Source organism: Canis lupus, chromosome X (genome assembly GCF_003254725.2).
Source record: "Canis lupus dingo isolate Sandy chromosome X, ASM325472v2, whole genome shotgun sequence".
NCBI lineage: Eukaryota > Metazoa > Chordata > Mammalia > Carnivora > Canidae > Canis > Canis lupus.
In genome coordinates, this window is record NC_064281.1 from 118467773 (window position 1) to 118488315 (window position 20543).

General features: G+C 51.7%; 1 protein-coding gene and 1 pseudogene across 1 annotated transcript in view; one reads left to right on the forward strand and one right to left on the reverse strand.

Annotated features, from left to right (window-relative positions):
* The window catches only part of LOC112663549 (melanoma-associated antigen 10-like), a 135510-nt gene that overhangs the window by 105982 nt on the left and 8985 nt on the right, over positions 1-20543 (reverse strand). The window lies entirely within an intron of this gene.
* On the forward strand, positions 16150-17080 carry LOC112663995 (proteasome subunit alpha type-2-like; annotated as a pseudogene).

Below are 20543 nucleotides of genomic sequence, written 5' to 3' on the forward strand. Positions count from 1 at the left end.
AGGTTAGCTTGTGTATTTGAGTTTTTTCCAGTTTTCTCAGGGATGCTTGTATTGTGATGTATTTACCTCTCAGGATTGCTTTTGCTATATTCCAAAGATTTTGAACGGTTGTATCTTCATTCTTATTAGTTTACATGCATCTTTTTAATTCTTCTTTAATTTCCTGGTTGACCCTTTCTTCTTTTAGCCAGATGGTCTTTTTTTTTAATTTTTATTTATTTATGATAGTCACAGAGAGAGAGAGAGAGAGAGAGAGAGAGAGAGAGGCAGAGACACAGGCAGAGGGAGAAGCAGGCTCCATGCACCGGGAGCCTGACGTGGGACTCGATCCCGGGTCTCCAGGATCGCGCCCTGGGCCAAAGGCAGGCGCTAAACCGCTGCACCACCCAGGGATCCCCTAGATGGTCTTTAACCTCCACGTGTTTGAAATCCTTCCAAACTTCTTCTTGTGATTCAGTTCTAGTTTCAAAGCATTATTGTCTGAAAATATACAGGGGATGATCCCAATCTTTTGGTATCAGTTCAGACCTGATTTGTGACCCCACATGTTGTCTATTGTGGAGAAAGTTCCATGTGCACTTGTGAAGAATGTGTATTCAGTTGCATTTGGATGTAAAGTTCTCTAAATATCTGTGAAGTCCATCTGGTCCAGTGTATCATTTAAAGCTCTTGTTTCTTTGGAGATATTGTGCTGGGAAGATCTGGAATTTTCAGAAAGCACTGGGTTAAAGTCTCCAAGGATAATTGTTTAATATCTAATTATGTTTTAACCTTGGTTATTAATTAATTGATATACTTGGCAGCTCCCACATTAGGGGCATAAATATTCGGGATTGTTAGGTCCTCTTGTTGGATAGAGCCTTTAAGTATGAAATAGTGTCCCTCTTCATCTCTCACTACAGTCTTTGAGATAAACTTTATCCTATATGATGATGGCTACCCCCGATTTCTTTTGAGGACCATTTGAATGGTAAATGGTCCTGCAACCTTTCATTTTAAGGCTATAAGTGTCCTTAGGTCTAAAATGTGTCTCCTGCACATAGCAGAGAGATGGATATTGCTTTTTTATCCAGTCTGAAACCTTACAAATTTGATGGGATCATTAAGCCCATTCACGTTCAGAGTCACTATTGAAATATATGAACTTAGTGTCATCATAATACGTATTCAGTCCTAGGTTTTGTGGACTGTTTCTTTGGGCATCCTCTTTCTTTTAAATAGTCCCCCTTAATATTTCTTGTAGAACTCGTTTGGTGGTCACATATTCTTTCAGTTTCTGCCTATCTTGGAAGCTATTTATTTCTCCTTCTATTCTGAATGAAAGCCTTGCTGGATAAAGTATTCTTGGCTGCTGGTTCTTCTCATTTAGGAACCTGAATATATCCTTCCACCACTTCTGGCCTGCCAGGTCTCTGTGGAGAGGTCTGATGTTAACCTCATACTTCTCCCTATATATGTTAAGAATATCTTGTCTCTTGTTGCTTTAAGGATTTTTGCTTTATCTTTGGAATTTGCAAGTTTCACAATTAAATATGGAGGTGTTGAACAGGTTTTATTGATTTTAAGTGGGGATGTCTCTGTCTCCTGGATTTGAATGCCTGTTTCCCTCCCCAAGTTAGGGAAGTTCTCAGCTATGATTTGTGTTCAAATACACTTTCTGGTCCTCTGTCCCTCTCAGTGCCCTCTGGAACCCCAATTAAATGTAGATTTTTCCTTCTGAGGCTGTCTTTTATTTCCCTTAACCTATCCTCATGATCTTTTAATTGTTTTTCTCTTTTTTACTCAGCTTCCTTCCATGTCATCAACTTGTCTTCTATGTCACTCACTCGTTCTTCTACCTCATTAACCCTTGTCATTAGGACCTCCAGTTTTGATTACATCACATTTAATTGATTTTTAATTTCGGCCTCATTAGATCTAAATTCTGCAGTCATGAAGTCTCTTGAATTCTTCATGCTTTTTCCAGAGCCACCAGTAATTTTATAATTGTGATTCTGAATGGGCTTTCTGACATCAAATTTTAATCCAAATACTGTAACTCTGTGGGGGAGGGTACTGTTTCTGATTCTTTCTTTTGTGGTGAGTTCTTAATTTCTAGTCATTTTTCTCAGAGAAGAGTGGGTAAAAATCAGTTGTGTTGGAAAAAAGAAGAAAAAAAAGAGGAAAAAAAGAAAAAACAAACGAAGAAACAAAACAAACAAAAAAACACCAAGGCAGGGTATCCTGTGGTTCTTTATACTGTAAATCCCTCAACTTGCCATGGAGCTTTCCAGCGCTGCTGGGTCAAGAACTTGCTCTTCCCCTGTCTTTCCAGCTGGTCTTCTTCTTCTTCTTCTTTTTTTTTTACCAGCTGGTCTTCTAAGGAGGAGCCTGCTGCACTGATTATCAGGTGTGTGTCCCTGGGGGAGCTGCCGTGCCCCCAGCCAGGAGCATGGATCAGTGGGATCTGTTGACCCAATGAGGACTCTGTCCACTGGCCAACCCGACCCTTCCAGTAACACATGACACCAGGAGGAGTAACCACACTGGCTGTGGCCAGCTCTCCAGCCCTGCTGACAGTTCCCGCAGTAACGATCACAGCTCCCAGTCCGCACTGGCCTGGATGCTCCCGGGATTGCGGGCGCTGACCAGCACAGCTCAGGGCACCAGCGGGGAGGACCATCCCCACTGTCCTGGCCCCTCCCGGCCTCCGCCTGTGGACACAGCCACCAGAAACTTGTCTTACAGAGGGAGTGCAGCAGAATCATAGAGAACATCATGATTGCTTGGGGGCGTGTTAAGATGAAGGAGAGACTCTGCACTGCCCCCTAAGAGCCACTTTCCTCTTCCTCCATAATCACGAGCCTTCCCTTTCAGCTTCCTGTAAGTTATTTGTCACCATGGGACTGAGCACTGGCCAAGGAGACACTGGTGTCATGAAAGTGTCTCGGGAAAATGTGCGGCAGCCTTCCTGGAAGAGCCTGTGGCCTGTGACCTTTAACCTGCTTCTTCAGTTGATCCTCACTCCTCTTGGCTGGGACACTTACAGGATGGCTGGAGCTGGAACAACAACTTGGACCCTGAGGGAACCTTGGGATCCCTGCCGATGTATGGTGGAGGAAAGAAGCCAGGCAGTCCGGGTGGCTCAGGAGTTTAGGGCCAACTTCAGGCCAGGTTGTGATCCCGGAGAGCCGGGATCGAGTCCCACATCGGGCTCCCTGCATGGAGCCTGCTTCTCCCTCTGTCTGTGTTTCTGCCTCTCCCTCTGTCCCTCTCTGTCTCTCTCTGTCTCTCTGTGTGTGTATTTATCTCTCATGAATAGATGGATGAAATCTTAAAGAGAAAACAAAGGAAGAAGCCAAAACCACTCAGGATTCCGAAGCACTCAGTGGACGAACAGAACCTGCAAACCAGCCCTGAGCTATCTACCTGTGGCTTCCACTTGAGAGAGAAATGACCTCTCTTGATCTGTGAGCCGCTGTCTGTGGCCCCCACTAATCACAGCTACACCCCTTCTTAGCTGACACGGAAAACATCTATCCCAGGTGCCACCTGCACCTGTACATGCAAGGAGCCCTCGTGGTGAGTATAGTTGCCCAGCCACGTTCCTGGCAGCAACAGCGCCTGTGCAGCGCTCCAAGGCCCTGGGCCAAAGGCTTGGCCAGCGCAGGCTAGCACACATAGAAGTCTCCGTGCCCCTGGCAGTGACCCTTTGTTGGGGGTGGGCCTGTCCAAATTAAGGGAGCTAAGGGCCGATAGAGAACTGACAGGCACTGGCGGGGCACCTCCTGAGTGAGCTCGGCATCTCCTTGAGGACCCAAGGCTGCGAAGAAGGGTAGGGTGTCCCCTGTTTGCCCCAGAGTGTCCCGAAAGGATGATCCCCCTCCTCTCTCCAGCACTTCGGGAACAAACCTATCAGGGAGGTTGCGAGCTAGCCCCAACCCCACTTCCACACCCTGCCCACTTTGCACACACACCCTTTCCTGTACTCCTTTTCCTGTACCCTTTCTTGCACTCCTCTCCTGCTCTTTGTAACCATCCCTCAGGTGGATCCATAAGCAGAAAGGAGTGGCCAAATGTGGCTGGGGTAGGAGGTGAGGGTCTTTATCAAATCCCAAGCCTTGGGGCGTGGGGGGACCACCATGGCGCATCCAGAATCCTCCTTATAGGTAGCCCAAGGCTGCTTTTTCTAGACTACACTTCCCCCTTCTCTGGAAGGGCATGAAGTTGCTTATTCAGGGGTCAGATGTCATAGGTCTGAACTCTTTCCACCCAACGTTGTCCACCCGTGGTTCTGACCAGTAAGTAGCATGTGCCTCACTTGGGGGCCAGTTGGAAGCAGGATGTCAGGCCCAGCTCAGCCCTAGGAAGCAAGACTCTGCACATTGGCAAGGTTCCCTGGGGATTACAGGGCTCCTTACGAGACACTTCCGGTAGCTTGATGGTGCTTTGGGCCTCTCCCTTCTGTTGCTTGTGATGTGCTGAATATAGGGGCCTTGCATCTTCAATGGTCAGGAATCATCAGGTAGGATTTCTTGCATGTAGACTTTGTAGAAAGTCCCATTACTGAGTCCATGCTACAAGCCAGAGTTTCTCCATTACTTCTGAGCAAGATTCCCTTCCCTCTTCAGGAGAAACTTTTTCAGGGCTGAATAACAAATACCAGCTTACAGCCAAAAGGGAATGAACCTTTCTAGTCCCCCTTCCACCCCTTTCCTGAAAGCTCTGTTCTTGGTTTTCTTCTGGTCTCCAGGTGCTTTCTCAGGTGGAGACAGGCAAATAAATAATCTTTGACTTCTGTAATCTGCACACTCGATCTAGCCTAGTGTAGCAGGTGGGGAACGTGGCATTTTACAAATGGAGACGGCAGAAACAGGAGCGTCAGATTTGAGGATATGAGCTGCACAGGCCAGATCCCCTGTCGCTCCCACAGCTGCCAACCTGAGAGGTAGCAGTGACTGTGGGGAGAGCATTGCCGTCAGAAGGGCCAAGACCATGTCGCTTTTGGGATGTTGGATGCGATCTCGCTGTTGTGAGAGTGGATGTCTCCCAACAGGGTGAGCTCAGTTCAAGCAGGGGTTATTTTTCCTTGGTCTCTGCTGTCATAGTCCTGGATTCCTCGCTGCTTTCCTGAGTCAGTTTACCTTGATTTTCTGGACTAAAACTTTTCCTAGTTAGATAGCCACTGCCCTTCCTCTGCATCAGGCCAGTCCAGGGACAATCCACTTTGTTAGATATTAAGTGCCCACTGTGTACAGGGAACCAAGAGGGTATGGCAGGTAAAGCAGCGATTGCTAACAAAGAATGTAGGATTCGGGTCTAGTGGAGTCCAAAGAAAAGCATGCGAACACATAGGGCAGAGGCACCCCAAAAGAGGTGTGCAGATGAGAGGTGGATGGGTGAGACTGGATCTCCGTGGCAGAACAGAGGAAGGCTCCATAGAAGAGGTAGCCATAGGAGAGAGAGGGGGAAGGTTGCCACAGGTGGAAAAAATGTCCAAGCAAAATGTAAGTGCAGAGGGCTATCCTATTTGGAAGTGGTGATGGGGCCCTCTGTGGCTAGGACCTAGGGTGCATGGGACAGAGCATGGCGAAAGGATCACCAGAGTGCCGTCCTGGAAGGGGCTGAGTGGGTTACACAAATGAAGGAAGGTGTTCAACTGTTGAAGAAACATTGAGCCAGCGGGGGCCAAGTGTTGTCAGTGCTTCTAACTTTTGAGAGAGCTCAAGCTGTCATTCCAGACTTTGATGTCGCATCTCCCAATTTTAAATGCTGGTGATCATTGTGGAAATGATAAGGTATCCAGTCTTTATCTCCCACACTGGCATGCCCCTTCCATGTTTCTCCACATGGGACTCCCTCTGCTTTTCCTTGCCGTCTGCATCCCGGGGCAATGTGGTGCCCGGCAGAGGTGGCATTTGTGGGTAACAGGTGGTAGATGGGAAGGAGTGGATGGAGGAACGCCTGGGTGGCTCAGTGGTTGAGCAACTGCCTTCGGCTCAGGGCGGGATCCTGGAGTCCTGGGATCGAGTCCCCCACAGGGCTCCCTGCAGGAAGCCTGCTTCTCCCTCTGCCTGTGTCTCTGCCTCCCTCTGTGCATGCCTCTGTAGAATACAGAAATAAAATGTTTTAAAAAATATTCCATTTGTATATACCACATTCTATACTGTGTTTTAAAAAGATTTTATTTTTATTAGGGAGAGAGATAGTTCATGAGTAAGAATGGAAGGGGCAATGGGAGAGCAGGGAGCCCGACGTGGGGCTCAATCCCGGGACCCTGGGATCATGATCTGAGCTGAAGGCAGACGCTTAACCAACTGAGCCAGGCAGGTGCCCCTGTACTTTCTTTATCCATTGACCCACTGATGGACGCTTAGGTTGTTTCTGTGTCTTGACTATTCTGAAAAAATACTTCTACGAACATGGGAAGGGTGTGCAGATATCTTGTCAACACAGTGTTTTCATTTCTTTCGGATATATTCCCTACAATGGAGTTGCTGGATGGTACGAGAGTTGCACTCTATCTAAAAGTCTTAATGGCTGAAGTCTGGGAATTGAGAGCCCATGACTCTTTTTTTTAATTTATTTATTTATGATAGTCACAAAGAGAGAGAGAGAGAGAGAGGCAGAGACACAGGCAGAGGGAGAAGCAGGCTCCATGTACCGGGAGCCCAACATGGGACTCGATTCCGGGTCTCCAGGATCGCACACTGGGCCAAAGGCAGGCGCCAAACCGCTGCGCCACCCAGGGATCCCGAGAGCCCATGACTCTTGACTTCGTGATTCGCTTTCCTTGACTTGATCTAGAACTTTTTGGTTTTGGAAATCATGTGACAATTTACCAGGCTTTCTATCTATTTCACTTGTCAGAACAGCATGATCAACCAGCCAGCACATAGATCTGCACATGTCAGACTATTCTGATAGCTGCCTTGACGTTGCTGTCCAGTACCATAACCACACTCACCTGGCCTTCGGCACTTGGGGGCTGCCCTTTGACCCCTGCCACCTGAGGATTCCTATGCATTTAGGTTTCCCACTTCAGTGACTGCACATCCCACCTTAAAGTCTGGGCTGTGGAGAAGAACAATCACAGAGCCCTTCAAGGATGCTGGGGTTCCCCCCATAAATTTATTTCTCACAACTTTGGTGAAGGGCATGTCCATTGGACCTCGCAGTATGTGGATAGGTATTAGATGACAATCCCCCTGAGGCTTTGTGTCCCTTCCTCTATATTAAACCAAGGCAGTCCTGGCATTTCCAACCCACTCATTATAGGCCACCTTTCGGTCCAGGTTTCAGCCCATGAACTATTAGAACCTTCTCACTACCAAAGCTGCAACATTAAATGCAGTCGATTTCTCCTCCAGTTAATTAATTTCTATTCCTCAATTGTTGAATATATTAATCCTGAAGAGTGTTGGGTTTTGTCAAGGACTTCTTCAGTTTTTTTTTTTTTTAAGATGATCATGTGTCTTCCCTCCTTCATTCTATGGATATATTGTATTTGATTGCTTTTCATGTGTTGAAACAATCCTGCTGGTAGTCAGCAAAGGGGAAAAGAAGGTGGGCTCAGTTTTCACTAAAGCCCCAAGCTAGAAGCTCCAGGTTCCTTAAAGTGGTCCGGCCTCTGACTCATAGGCCTGACAGAGCCAAGGTAGGGAGGGTAACAAGGCTCCAGGTAGACAGGGATAAATCCCATTCCATTAAATGTAGAATCTTTTCTTTATGCTACCGGATTCAGTTAGACAGGATTTTGTTGAGGATATTTGCATTTATACTCATAAAAAATATTGATCTATGCCTTCTTTTCCTCTGATACCTTTTTCTGGGTTAGGTATTAGGGTAGTTCTGGCATCATAAAATGTGTTAGGAAGTGTTCTCTTTTCATCTTTCGGTAAACACTTCTTGGCATTCACCAGTGAAGCCATATGATTTGAAGCTTCTCTGGTGGAAGTGTTTGGTGACTAATTCAATGACATTCAATGTTGTCGGTCCATTCAGATTTTCTACTTCTTTTTGAGCTAATTTTTCTACTTTGTATCTTGGACATTTGTTCTAGGACTTCGTCCATTTTTTCATCCTAGCTAATTTCTCACCATGTTGTTTGTATTCTCTCTTATCCTTCATTTCTTCTAAGGTCTTTAGTAATGTCTCTCTTTCAGCCATGATTCTGAACATTTTGGCTGTTTTCTTGTTACTTTCATGGAAGAGGGATACTAGGAGGTTATTTCTTTAATATTTTGCTGATGTCATTGCTTGTGTCATTGCTTATGTGGCTGTTAAATGCATTTGGAAAGCCCTCTAATCATCATTGGTAACTCTCCTTGGGAGACTGATTGCAATGATTTCCAGTGAATGATCTGATTCATCTCATAAGTTATTCCATAGAATTTGACTTTGAAATACCAAATTTTTATCAATATCTAAATGTGTATTATATCTCAGGCATTGAACTGAACATAGCCTTGAAAGCTCACTACTCCAAGGAATGGACATACACTGTTCTGTGACATGGAGCAAACTTTTCATAGCAGACAATAAATGTACTGCTGAGGATTTGGTGGGGTTTTACCTATATTTTCATAAGCAGAACTATATTCTTAGCTCACAAAGACTTTGTAACAGGTTTGTTGTCACAAGATAAACTGTCTTGATATAACTGGGGTGGGGAAACCAGACAGACCTTCCAAGGACAGAGCAAGGAACAACAGATGAAGGTATGTCTCCTTTAGGGATGGCTGATGGCCTGGTAGGTAGGCAGCATTCTGCTCTAAGACAGTCAATTGACAGTTTGGATTCTGGAATTTGGTAGTCAACCTCAAGTGTTTCAAGGTATGAATTCAAGGTGCGGAAAAATAGGGACATGGGAAGATTGAAGAGACGCCTAGGATTTGGATCACAGCTGGGGGGCAGGACCCTCCACCGAAGGGACTTGGGAAGGTGTGTACTCTCTAGGACACTAGTCAGCAAAGGAGAAATTAGGTAGGCTCTGTTTTCACTGAAGCCCTGAGGAAGGAGCTCCAGGTTCCTCAACGTGGTCTGCCTCTGACTCATTGGTGAGATGGAGGCAAGGTCAGGAGGGTACTATGGCTCCAGGTGGACAGTTTTCATGGCTGTAAAGTAGGGAACATCATTACCTATACTGCAGGACTTAGTCAGAACTTGGGGATGTGCTTGGAGTTACATTTGTGCTATAGACACAGGAGGCTGTAACATCTCTTCCCTCCCGCAGCTGTCTCTTCTGATCCACCAAAGAAACCTCAGGCTCCGAGAGCTGCTGGAAGAAGCCGCAAGTTAGCACAGAGGGACGCAGATCCTCCAGGCTGAGAGTCTCCTGCCTGAGAACAAGTAGTCGTTTGTTGTAGGAGGGACAGGGGCACCGACGGACTCACCCAGGAGAGGAGGGAGGGTTTAATCCGGGGGCGGCAGATGTGTCTCAGCCTGGCCCCACTGACGCCCAGCACCCCTAGTACCACTGGGCCCTGGGTCCCTGCAGCCAGCTGTCTCCGGGAGAGAGGAGGATCATCTGGATTGGCAAAGCCTTCCCTGCTTGGTGTGTGACAAATGTGGTGCAGTCCACTTTTTTGCTCCCTGCAGCTGTTCAATAAACCAATTCTTCCATTTACATGCTACCATGTCTATCTTACTTTAGACGTGGTCCAGGACACAGGAACTCCCAGCCAGCGTGCACACTGCCTTGGGCAGCCACAGGCGACCAAACATCTCTAATGAATCCTCAGGTACAGCCTGAACGGACAGAGTTTAGAGTGAAACACAGACACCCTGGAGACTCGACCTCTGGCTGGGGACCACAGACCCATTTGTTACCGCTGAGGAACCTGCTGAGAGGATTCTCGAGGCTTGAGACTGTCTACCCTGAAATGGGCACTTTGGTGGTCCCGAGGCAGCGCCCAGTGACACTAGGGGCTGAGGACCACTTATGTTGTTATAAAATGCCCTGTGATTTCTGGCTAGCTCTCCCTGGCTGGCTCTGAGCCAACTCAGGTGGCATTTCAGCCCAGGGTTTTCACCCGCTGGTGACGGGATGTGCCTTACTGGAAGCCAATGGCCACAGACTATTTAGGACTTGCTGTTAGACAAAATGCTCTCAAGTTTGGAGACACAGAAATCTCCAGAGGTCATCGAGTGCCAAGCGAGAATCGAGTTGGGGAGGAGTTGGCCGTGCACAAGGGGAAGAATGTGCTAGAGAGGCTTCTCTGCCTGGCCACCTCTTACTGATCTTCCCAGCTGCACAGCCCAGAGAAGGATCTCGGAGCTCATACCATGGACGCTAGGCAGGACTGGTGTCCCTGCTATGTTAGTCAAGTGATGTAAGCCCGGGGTGAGGCAGTGGCTCCCCCCTGTCACAGAGAGCATAGGACCTTCCTGGGAGTCAGTGGCGGAGTGTGGAGGGGGGACTTGTGCAGGCCGAGTGAGTCACGGAGAAGGCAGCCTGCATACTCCTCCTCAGTCTGCAGTGTGTCTGTGGGGCACCCCGCCAGGCCACGTACCTGAGGAGCAGTTGGCCACGTGCCTTCTGGGGACCCACAGTGAGTGGTGCAGAAGGGTCCCCGCAGAGGACCTCGCCGCCCTGGCTGGGACCCTGCTAAGAGGAGCACGTGGCTGCGGCCTTGACCCTGGTCAACCGGTGGGACATGTGCTCCCTGCTGGAAAGCCTGAAACTTGATGACGGCACAGAAGGCCCACGGACCCAGGGGCGCAAGGAATGAGCTGTGAGCCACCCAGTCAGCACGTGTGTGTGTGTGGGTGCGGGGCAGCCGCGCCCCTGGATTGGGGACAGAGGGCCCCCGGGTGTTCCGCTCAATTGTCAGGCGCGTTCTGTAAAGTAGTTGACCACCCTGTGGGCCTCAAAGGGTGGCGAGCAGCCAGGAGTCCCGTGCGGCTGCCCTTGTATCACGTCACTGGCTAGCTGTTGGTGATGTCACCCCCAAGTGTCCTGAGCCCTTTTGTGCTGTCCCAGGCAGCCCTGTCATCAGCGGGGACTGCTGGCCATGCCACACTGTCCTGTGTATAGAGAGGAAGGACGGGCTACTGCTCAGGATGGCTCGTGACGAGGACGGCCATCTGAAGGGCCCAGGGCCGGTTCACCACAGGGAGCCACCTCCGCCGGAAGCCGAGGTTCCCGCCACCACCTCGCAGAGCAGTGCTCCTGCAGCAGAGCCGCCCGGCACCCCAGCCGGGCCCCTGGTGGCCAAGGACCCCGGTTCAGGCTGCTCCTGGTGGAGAACGCGTTCCAAGCCCTGGCCCCAGAGCCTCTGCTCAAGAGGCCCCGCACCACGGAGGACGAGCTGTCAGTGGCAGGCAGCAACCTGCTCTGTCTGCCTTTCCCCAAGAAGCTGTGGAGTCTCCTCAACAGCAGCCGGTTCACGTCCATCTGGTGGGAGAAGGACGGGACGAGCATCGGCCTCAAGGAGAAGCTGTTTCAGAAGGAGATTCTGGAGCGGGATGGGCCCGACAAGGTGTTTGAGACCGACTGCACGAAGAGCTTCATCCGGCAGCTGAACCTCTATGGATTCAGCAAACTGCGCCAGGACGTGCACACATCCTTCTGCTTCACCAACTGCTTCACCGGGGGAGTGGGACCAGGGGTGGTCCGTGTCCTTAGCAAGGTAACGGCACCCCTCGGGCCCCGTGGAGCAGAGTCACGAGAAGTGGGGCGCTGGGTCTGGGGCCCGGGGGCTGGACACCCTGGGACCACCACCAGGGAATCAGGGCCCCTTGTCCCCCAGGGACCAAGAGGCGGTGCCCGGGAGCAAGCCCTGGATGAGGGCCCAGGACAGTGCCCAGCAGGTGGGGCGCTGTGTTCAGATACCCCATGAGAGACACATGTGACCTGGAGCGAATGTGGGGGAAGGAGGGTGGGCAAGGAAGGAGGCCCCCAGGGTTTTCCCCAGGAGACACTGTCCCCCCTTGCCCCACCTTTCCCATTTCTTTGTTTCTCATTCGGTTTGGTGTCCCTGTGAGATGAGGGGCACCGGCTCAACTGGCCGTGCCCATGACTTCGCAACCCCTGGGGGTGGAGGGCCACCCTGAGTGCCACCGGCCCTTCCGCCCCTCACTCCCAGCAGCCCCGCCCTCCTGGCCTCCTGCAGGGGTCCACCACGCAAGGTTCTCGGGGGCTGTGCACACCCGTCCCTGACCTGTTGCTCCGAGTCAGAGCTCTGTGGGCGCCGGGTCGCCTGGCCAGGGCAGTGCCAGCCCCGAGCACCGTGGCAGCCAGCCGAGGGTGGAAGGATGGGGCCCCTGGAGGCCGAGAGCCAGGGACACCCAGTCAGGGGATAGTCGGGTGGCCCTGACGCTCCTTCAGGACGCCCCGACCCCTCTCCCCCGCGGGCTTGTCCGCATCCCAGGGCAGGTAGCTCTTGTCCTCCCCCAAGTGCACTGGGGCTTTCAAGTCAGCGAATGAGGCCTAGGCAGAGCAGGGGCACAGCTTCCCTTTGGGGCTGTGACCTCCAAAGAGGGAGGCCCTGGACCCCTGGCTCAGAGACCGGAGGCACTCAGAGTGGCCTTGCCGGTGCCCCGGGCCCTGTCGTGACCCGGAGTTTCTGTCCCCCTTTCCATTCGGAACCTCAGTTACAGTTCTTCAGCAGCCCTCTCTTCAGGAAGGACTGCCCCCACCTGCTGAAGAACATGAAGAGGAGAGTGGGCGTGAAGGCGGCCCAAAGACAGGAGGAGGACAAGGCTGAAGGGCTGGGAAGTCCCACAGAGATGGAGTCCACCAGCGGGCACCAGAGGAGCTCCTGTCCCTGCGGAGCACCAGCCGGAGCAGCAACTGGAGCTGGCGGGTGGCCAGGAGCATCGCTGTCCCGGTGCCCAGGACAGGAGCAAGTCTGCCCCTCCCGCCCCGGTCAAGAGCGAGTCCGCCCCTCCCGCCATCCTCGGGGCAGCTGCTGAGCGCCCCCCCGACCCATCGCGGTGCCGAGTACCAGCCCTAGGACACTGGTGTGCCCGTGGCTCTCGTGGTTGACGTGGCCGTACCCGTGGCGGTGCCCCGCCCTTGCCCGTGCTGTGCCTCGCCCTGCCGCCCCTGCATATGTACCCTCATCCACCGCCGCCTGTGGACCTGGCTGCCGTTCCCCCTGTGCTGCTGCACCTTCCTCCCTTGTGTTCCCCGGGATGATGCCTCTGTGCCACCCGTGGGTGCCTGTCGAGGCCGCAGGGCCCATTGACCCCATGCCCTCCATTCCTCCTCCCTGGCCCCGTTCCCCTACTGCCTGGTCTGCCACTGTTTCCTGGGATACCTGCCACCTATGGCTGGGCGCCCAGACTGCCCCTACAGCGCTCCCTACCGCAGCTAGAGGGCTCCCACCTCGGGCGGGGCAGTAAACCGGATGGTGACCGGGCCGTTGTCTGCTGAAGCCAGGTGCTCCCGGCCTCTGGGACGTTTCTTCTCGAGCAGCTGGGAGACCTCAGCTCCTCACCCCCACCCCATGGATCGCCTCCTGCTTCCACTAGATACCACAAAGCTCCCGAGGCCTCAGTTTGCACAGGAGCCTTCGGGAGGAGGACAGCCCCCCCTTCCCAAGGATGAAATCCAACCAAAGAGTGCACTAGCTAAGTATGATGACAGTTCTGGTTACAATGTGGTTGTTCCAGGTCACCACGGTGACAGAATCCATGTCACTCTGAGGAATGCCATTTCAGACACATTCTGGGGCCCCTCCAAACACAGGAGGACACTGCTGGGGAGCCTGAATCCCCGACAGGCCCCTGCAAACTGTGCATGGCAGGAGTCGCGGATACGAGGTTTGCTCTGTTATTTTTTTTTCAAAAATTTATTTTTTCATCAGAGACACACACAGAGAGAGGCAGAGACACAGCAGAGAGGGAAGTAGGCTGCCTGCATGTAGCCGGATGTGGGACTCTATCCCAGGACCCAGAGATCACGCCCCGAGCTGAAAGCAGGCGCCCAACCCCTGAGCCTCCTCAGTGTCCCATTCCTGTGTTCTTTGCTAAGTTTCTGAGGTTCTTTTTTTCTCCAGTGTCAATAGGTTTTTATTGTATTTTTCCGTGAAGAGAGGAGTGAAAAGGGTCATTATGTGTGTTACAAGACACTAACAAGTGAGAAAGGAAGTGCACACCTAGCAAAATCACCCAGCAAATAAACTCTCCCCAGGGCTGGAAGGGCTCCAGCCCCGTAGGGCCCAGAGTCCTGCAGTTCAGAGCTGAGGGGAACGGAGCAGGCTCAGAGCAGAGAGCTACAGCTTTCCTGACGCACCCCCCTCCGACCCCCCCAAGAAATTGGAGATTTCAAACAAAGCTTTGGTTTGTGGCAGTCCACAGGGAGTTACATGGGCCCGTCCTGTTAAAGGGCCTTGTGGCCACTCTGACAGAAGCTTCTAGCACCTGCGTAAAAGTTCCTGTGTGACCAGGGTATACATTCCGCTCCCCTTTCTGGGTCTTCCGCACCTCCTGTGTACATGCAAGTCTCCCCTCGTTGCTTCTGCTTCCCTCTACCGTCAGACCGGAGACTAAAGCAGGTTCGCTCCATGCAAATACAAGTGTATTAGTATGAGTCACACCCAGCAATGGTCTCCACACAGGAGATGGGGAAGGAGGGAGGAAGTGTTCTTTGCTTCTTCAGAATGTGGGGCTTTTCTTGGCAGGGGGGATAGAAGAGGGGTAGGGTAGGAGCAAAGTTTTTAGGACCCAAGACCTGGCCTCTGCGGGAAGCAGGCGCCGTGCACTGGCAAGTAAGCGTCGGAGAGGCCCCGCCGGCGTCTCTTCCACGCCTCCAGCTCCAGCACGGTCAGTGGCGAGGTGACAGGGGCAGGGATGCGCCCCAGGCCACAGCCTTCGGCCCGGTGAAGATCCTCAGAAATGGCGGGGGCCAACTTCCCGGGATGGACCTCGCCACTGGGTCCCCAGAGGGCCTCCTCCTCCCCAGAGCGGTCCTGGCAAAAAGGCCAAGCTGCTCTTCGGGAGCCCCCAGGCTCCTCCAGGACCTCCGCCATCTGGGATGCACAGGGGCCCAGGCAGGGGATTGGGGGCTCCGGCCTCCATCAGGAGCGTCTTCGCAGGGTTCGTCCCAGGTCTAGGCGAGAAGACCCCAGGCCTCCCAGGAACCCCTGTGGATGGGCACGGGGAGGCCGGAGCCCCTCCTAGGTCTCCCGCCTTCTGGACGGGGAGAGCCACACATGTGAGGACTCGGCCCCCAGCAGCTCACCTGCTCTTGCCCCCCACACACACACACCTGCGACCATCTCGTGCCATGAGGGCCAGGGGGCCAGGAAGGGTCCCTCAGGACCCCGAGGGAAGGAAGCGCCCAGAGGACTCACCCTTTCTCATCCCAACTGCAGTGGGGTGTCGCGCCCACTTGGAGCGCTCAGGGCAGCCCTGGCCGCTCTTGGTGGCCCAGGGGCTGGGAGCTGGACTGGCATTTCCCGTGCTGACCGCTCGTCCCATGCAGGGCCCCATGCCTCCTGCTGTAAGTGCCTGTGAGGAGCACCAGGGGGCAGGAGGCACCGGGACACGGGACCCTGGGGTGTGTTGGCACTGGGCACCTGTGAGACAGGCTGCGCACCTGGTGACTGCGGCCTCTGCTTCTGCCCTGAACGGGGCTGCTGTCCGGCCCCTTGGAGCTCAAGCGCTCAGACCCATTGCCCCTCCACACACAGGCCAGTAGTGCCCCCTAACCGCATTCCTGGGCAGGGCAGACGTTGTTTACTTGTGACCTGGGAGGGGAACAGGTCTGGGTAACACATCCTCAGTGGAAGAGCAGGACCTCCCCCCGTTCCCAGGCCAGGGATCAGAAGACAAGAGTTGCCTGGTTCCCAATCTCCACATCCGGGGAAAGCAGGCCCCAGAAAAAAAAGAAAGAAAAAAAAAAGAAAAAGAAAAAAAAGAAAGAAAAAGAGAAAGAAAAAGAAAGAAAGGAAACAAAAAGAGTGGGGAAGCAAACAGAAATCAAAAATCAAAAAAAAAAAAACACGGGGGAGTATCTTCTGATTCTGTATTCTTTAAGTCCCATGACTTCCGCTGGAACTTGACCGTCTAGCTGGTCTTCTGGGGGAGGGGCCTGTTGTGCTGATTTTCAGGTGTTAGCACTTGGGGGAGCTGCTCAGCCCCCTGCCTGGTGCAGGGCTCAGTGGGGGTTGACCACTCAGTAGGCTCTTCTCATTTAGATAAATAAGTAGATCAGGCTGTGCTCTGGCACTCCAGGCAAAGATGGCGGAGCGCAGTTACAGCTTTTCTCTGACTACATTCAGCCCATCTGGTAAACTTGTCCAGATTGAATATGCATTGGCCGCTGTAGCTGGAGGAGCCCCTTCAGTTGGAATTAAAGCCGCAAATGGTGTGGTATTCGCAACTGAGAAGAAACAGAAATCCATTCTGTATGATGAGCAAAGTGTCCACAAAGTGGAACCAATTACCAAGCACATAGGCCTGGTGTATAGTGGCATGGGCCCAGATTACAGAGTGCTCGTGCACAGAGCTCGAAATCTTGCTCAGCAATACTATCTCGTTTACCAAGAACCCATTCCCACAGCTCAGCTGGTACAGAGAGTTGCTTAAGTGATGCAAGAATACACTCAGTCAGGTGGTGTTCGTCCATTTGGAGTTTCCCTACTAATTTGTGGTTGGAATGAGGGGCGACCGTATTCATTTCAGTCAGATCCATCTGGAGCTTACTTTGCCTGGAAAGCCACAGCAATGGGAAAGAACTATGTGAATGGGAAGACTTTCCTTGAGAAAAGATATAATGAAGACCTGGAACTTGAAGATGCCATTCATACAGCCATATTAACCCTAAAGGAAAGCTTTGAAGGAAAAATGACAGAAGACAACATAGAGGTTGCAATCTGCAATGAAGCTGGATTCAGAAGGCTCACTCCGACTGAAGTTAAGGATTACCTGGCTGCCATAGCATAATAACCAAGTGACTGAGAAATCTGGAATTTCAGATAATCCCTCTACTTAAACATGTTTAAAGTATGTTTTGTTTTGCAGACTTTTTGCATACTTATTTTACATGGTTTAATGGACTGATGTTTTTAAAACGATACTTATAAATCATAATAAACTGTTAAATCCAACGTCTAGCTTTTTAGGAGTTAGTAAAATTTTAAAATAGTGATTTCCTGCTTTTTATCACAGTTGACTTCTGGAAACTACACTGCAGAGCAGAAGGGTGAACTCATTCTTCATGCAATTTTGGTTCAGTCAAGTCTTGGTATATTCTTTACTGTCAGATATTGTCTGTCAGTAAAGCAGAACTGCTTTTAGTAAACATCATTGCATTTACAGCTGAGAGAAGCTCTAGGATTCATGAGATAAGATGGATAGCATAGGTGTTTTGTAGGCATTGTTAGAAGTGGATCAGTGAAACCCCAGGACACTGACATTGCACTAGAGCTATTAAGGGTGCTAGGCTGAAGGGTTTCCTATGGGAGATCCGTGATGTAAGTAAATAAAAAATGGTTTATTGGTTCCCATTGGTTTGTCCATCACAAGTAGGTAAATATTTAAAAGGAGCCCCTCAGGTTCTATTAGACTTCTTACACCCAAGGATGAACCTTAAGTGCTGGAAATAAAATCCTAATACTTAAACATTAAAAAAAAAGATAAATAATTAGATCAATAGCCTGATATGCGCGTCTCACACCCAAATACTCATGCATATCTTTCCACCACCCTGTCATGATTTATGAGTCAAGCAGTACAGGGCACGTGTTATGTTTGCTGACCATCAAACACATCCTGTGGTTACTTGAGAAACCTTCAGGCCAGGTTCTGATCTGGCAGAGCTGTGATCGAGTCCCACGTTGGGCTCCCTGCATAGAGCCTGCTTCTCCCTCTCCCTCTCCCTCTCCCTCTCCCTCTCCCTCTCCCTCTCCCTCTCCCTCTCCCTCTCCCTCTTCTCCCTCTGGCTCTCTGTGTGTGTGTGTGTGTGTGTGTGTGTGTGTGTATTTGTCTCTCATGAATACATGGATGCAATCTTAAAGAGAAAACAAAGGCAAGAAGCCAGAAGGACTCAGGATTCCAAAGCACTCGGTGGACGAACAGAACCAGCAAACCAGCCCTGAGCTACCTGTGGCTTCCACTTGAGAGAGAAATGACCTCTCCTGGTTTGTGAGCCGCTGTCTGCAGCCCCAACTAATCACGGCTACACCCCATCAAAATGGATGCAGAAAACAAGTATCCCAGGCACCTAAGGCTCCCAGGGGCCCGACGGGCTAACAGACTTTCTGTTTCCAGCCCAGACAGAGGAACACTGACCACATTTCTAAAGCCTCGCAGTGACTTGAGGGAGTGAAGGGAATGGAGTCAACAGTGATGCTGGGTCAAACGGGGCACAAAGGGAGTCCTGTCCCAGGGAGACCAGGGTGTCCACTGCCCTTGTCAGAGACCGTGTTACACCCGCCAGACCACGGGGGTGCTAAGCCTCTGACCTCCGCTCTTCTCCCCTGCCCTCTCTTTCTCTCCTGCCGCACTGACAACACTCTAAAGTCTAAAAGAACGTCACGTTCCCCACACGTTCTTGTCTTCTATCCCAACACCCTGGCCACACCCCAAACACATCTAACACTTCTGTGGGCTTTCCCTCCCCCACCCCTCGCACCAAGCGATTCTCTGCAACACCAGCTGGGTGTCCCGATTCCACTATTGGTTCACTTCCCACACTCTCTACCCGGAGACAGCACCACACCCCTTGGATCAGGGGCTCAGGCCCACAAGACCGTCACCCAACGTCGATGCCAGTCCCAGGGAGCAGGTCCTCAGGTTCCCCACGGCTCTGCCTGAGAGGGCTACAAATCAGAGGTTCCCTCGGCCCTCCCATCGTGGAGCTGACTGTTTGTTAGAACAGCTCAAGGAACTCAGAGGAACATGTTTACTCTTCTAGTAGAGGGCAGGAGTGGCCAGGTGAAGACAACACTGAGGGGAGGTCTGGGAGGATCCCGAGCACAGGCCCACCTGTGCCTGAGGACTTGGGTGGCACCACTCTCCTGGAATGTAGAGGAAGCCTGGAAGCCCCCAAACCCCATTAATATTGGGATTTCATGGAGGCTTCCTCATGCTGTCATGACTGATTATTGATTGCTTGTCCGGGCCTCCCATGCTCTGGAGAATGGTGGGATGGGGCTGAACGTTCCAACCGTCTAATCATGGTTAGTCTCTCTGGTGAGCAATCCCCATCCGGGGTCATCCGGAGCCCCCCTCGGGGCCCCTGGTTAGGACAAGAGGTGCCCCTCGTGCTCCTATAGCTTGGGAGCTGACAAGGGCTTAGGAGCCCTGTGTCAAAGCACAGGTCAAGGATTACATGGTAGGGCAAAAGAGCCTCCTAGCACCCACATGGACAAGGGCTTGAGGAGCCTGTGTCAGGAAGCGGGGGCAGACACCTGTGCAATGGAGAAAAAGACAGAGATGGAGAGAGAGTCAGACATAATATAGACACAGATCTAGAAATCTAGAAATCCATATATTCTAATTTCCCAAGGAGCCTGGAGCATCTGGAGCATCTTGTGGTGCCTCCAAGTAGGGACCTGGTTACAAAGAAACCAAAAACCAATAAACAAAACAAAACTCCAATCCAACTACATTGTTCATCAAAGGGAAACTGAGACACCCTCCAAAGAGTGACGCGGGAGCAGCTGACCGACCAAATAAAGTCATTTAGGAATGTAACCTACAACTCAAAGAAACATCCTGAGTCCCTAGTGAGAGAAGTACGTGATGGAATGGGAAAGGAAAAATTGTATGGGAGTAGACAAATTTGCCCTACGGGAACACTCTGGAGAACCAGGGTAGATACTCTGCCCTCAAAGAGGGGGAGCATCGTCCCTCACCCCAGAGGTGAGCTGTGCGGTGACCTCCTGCCACACAGGACAATGTGGAAGAGGCACGCCCAAGAGTCACTTTGCATTGGGGACACCTGACCTCCTCTGCCTCCCCCACAAGGTCAAGGTCAACATGGACAGAGGCAAACCCTCCTCCTAATCTGTCCTCACCCTCCCGACTGCGTGCTACAAATGCACTTTTCCTCTGTGCTCTTCCTCTCCAGAAGCTGCAGCCTCCCTCTAAGCCTGGAGAAATCTCTCCAACCCCAGGTGACAGACATCCTACCGCGCCTGCGACTAGACTTCTCAGAAATGGCAAGCTCATCAACACCAGCATCCAAGAGACTCCCGCAGCCAAGGGGAGGCTTAGGGAGACGCCGCGACCACCCACTGGGGTGGGGCACCCTGGACGGGATGCTGGAATGGAAACATGCGCAGCAAGCAGAAAACGGAGGCAATCTGAGGACCTGGTGACCTTGAGCTCATACTATCCCAAGGAAGAGAGCTCTCGAGTCGTAACTCGCTGACCCAAGATCTGCAATGCTAGTACCAGGGGAACAGGGGCGGCAGGGTCCGGAGACTCTGTGCAAGGCGAGCACACTTTCTGTGCACACGAGACTCTCCGACATCTAGTCCACGGAAATGTACAGAACTCAATGGATGATGAACACGTATTAAAAAGCAAGAGCCGAAGCCAACACACACATGGACAGGGCGGCAGGACACGTAAGGATCCGCAGGGTGACTCCAGCCTTCTGTCCC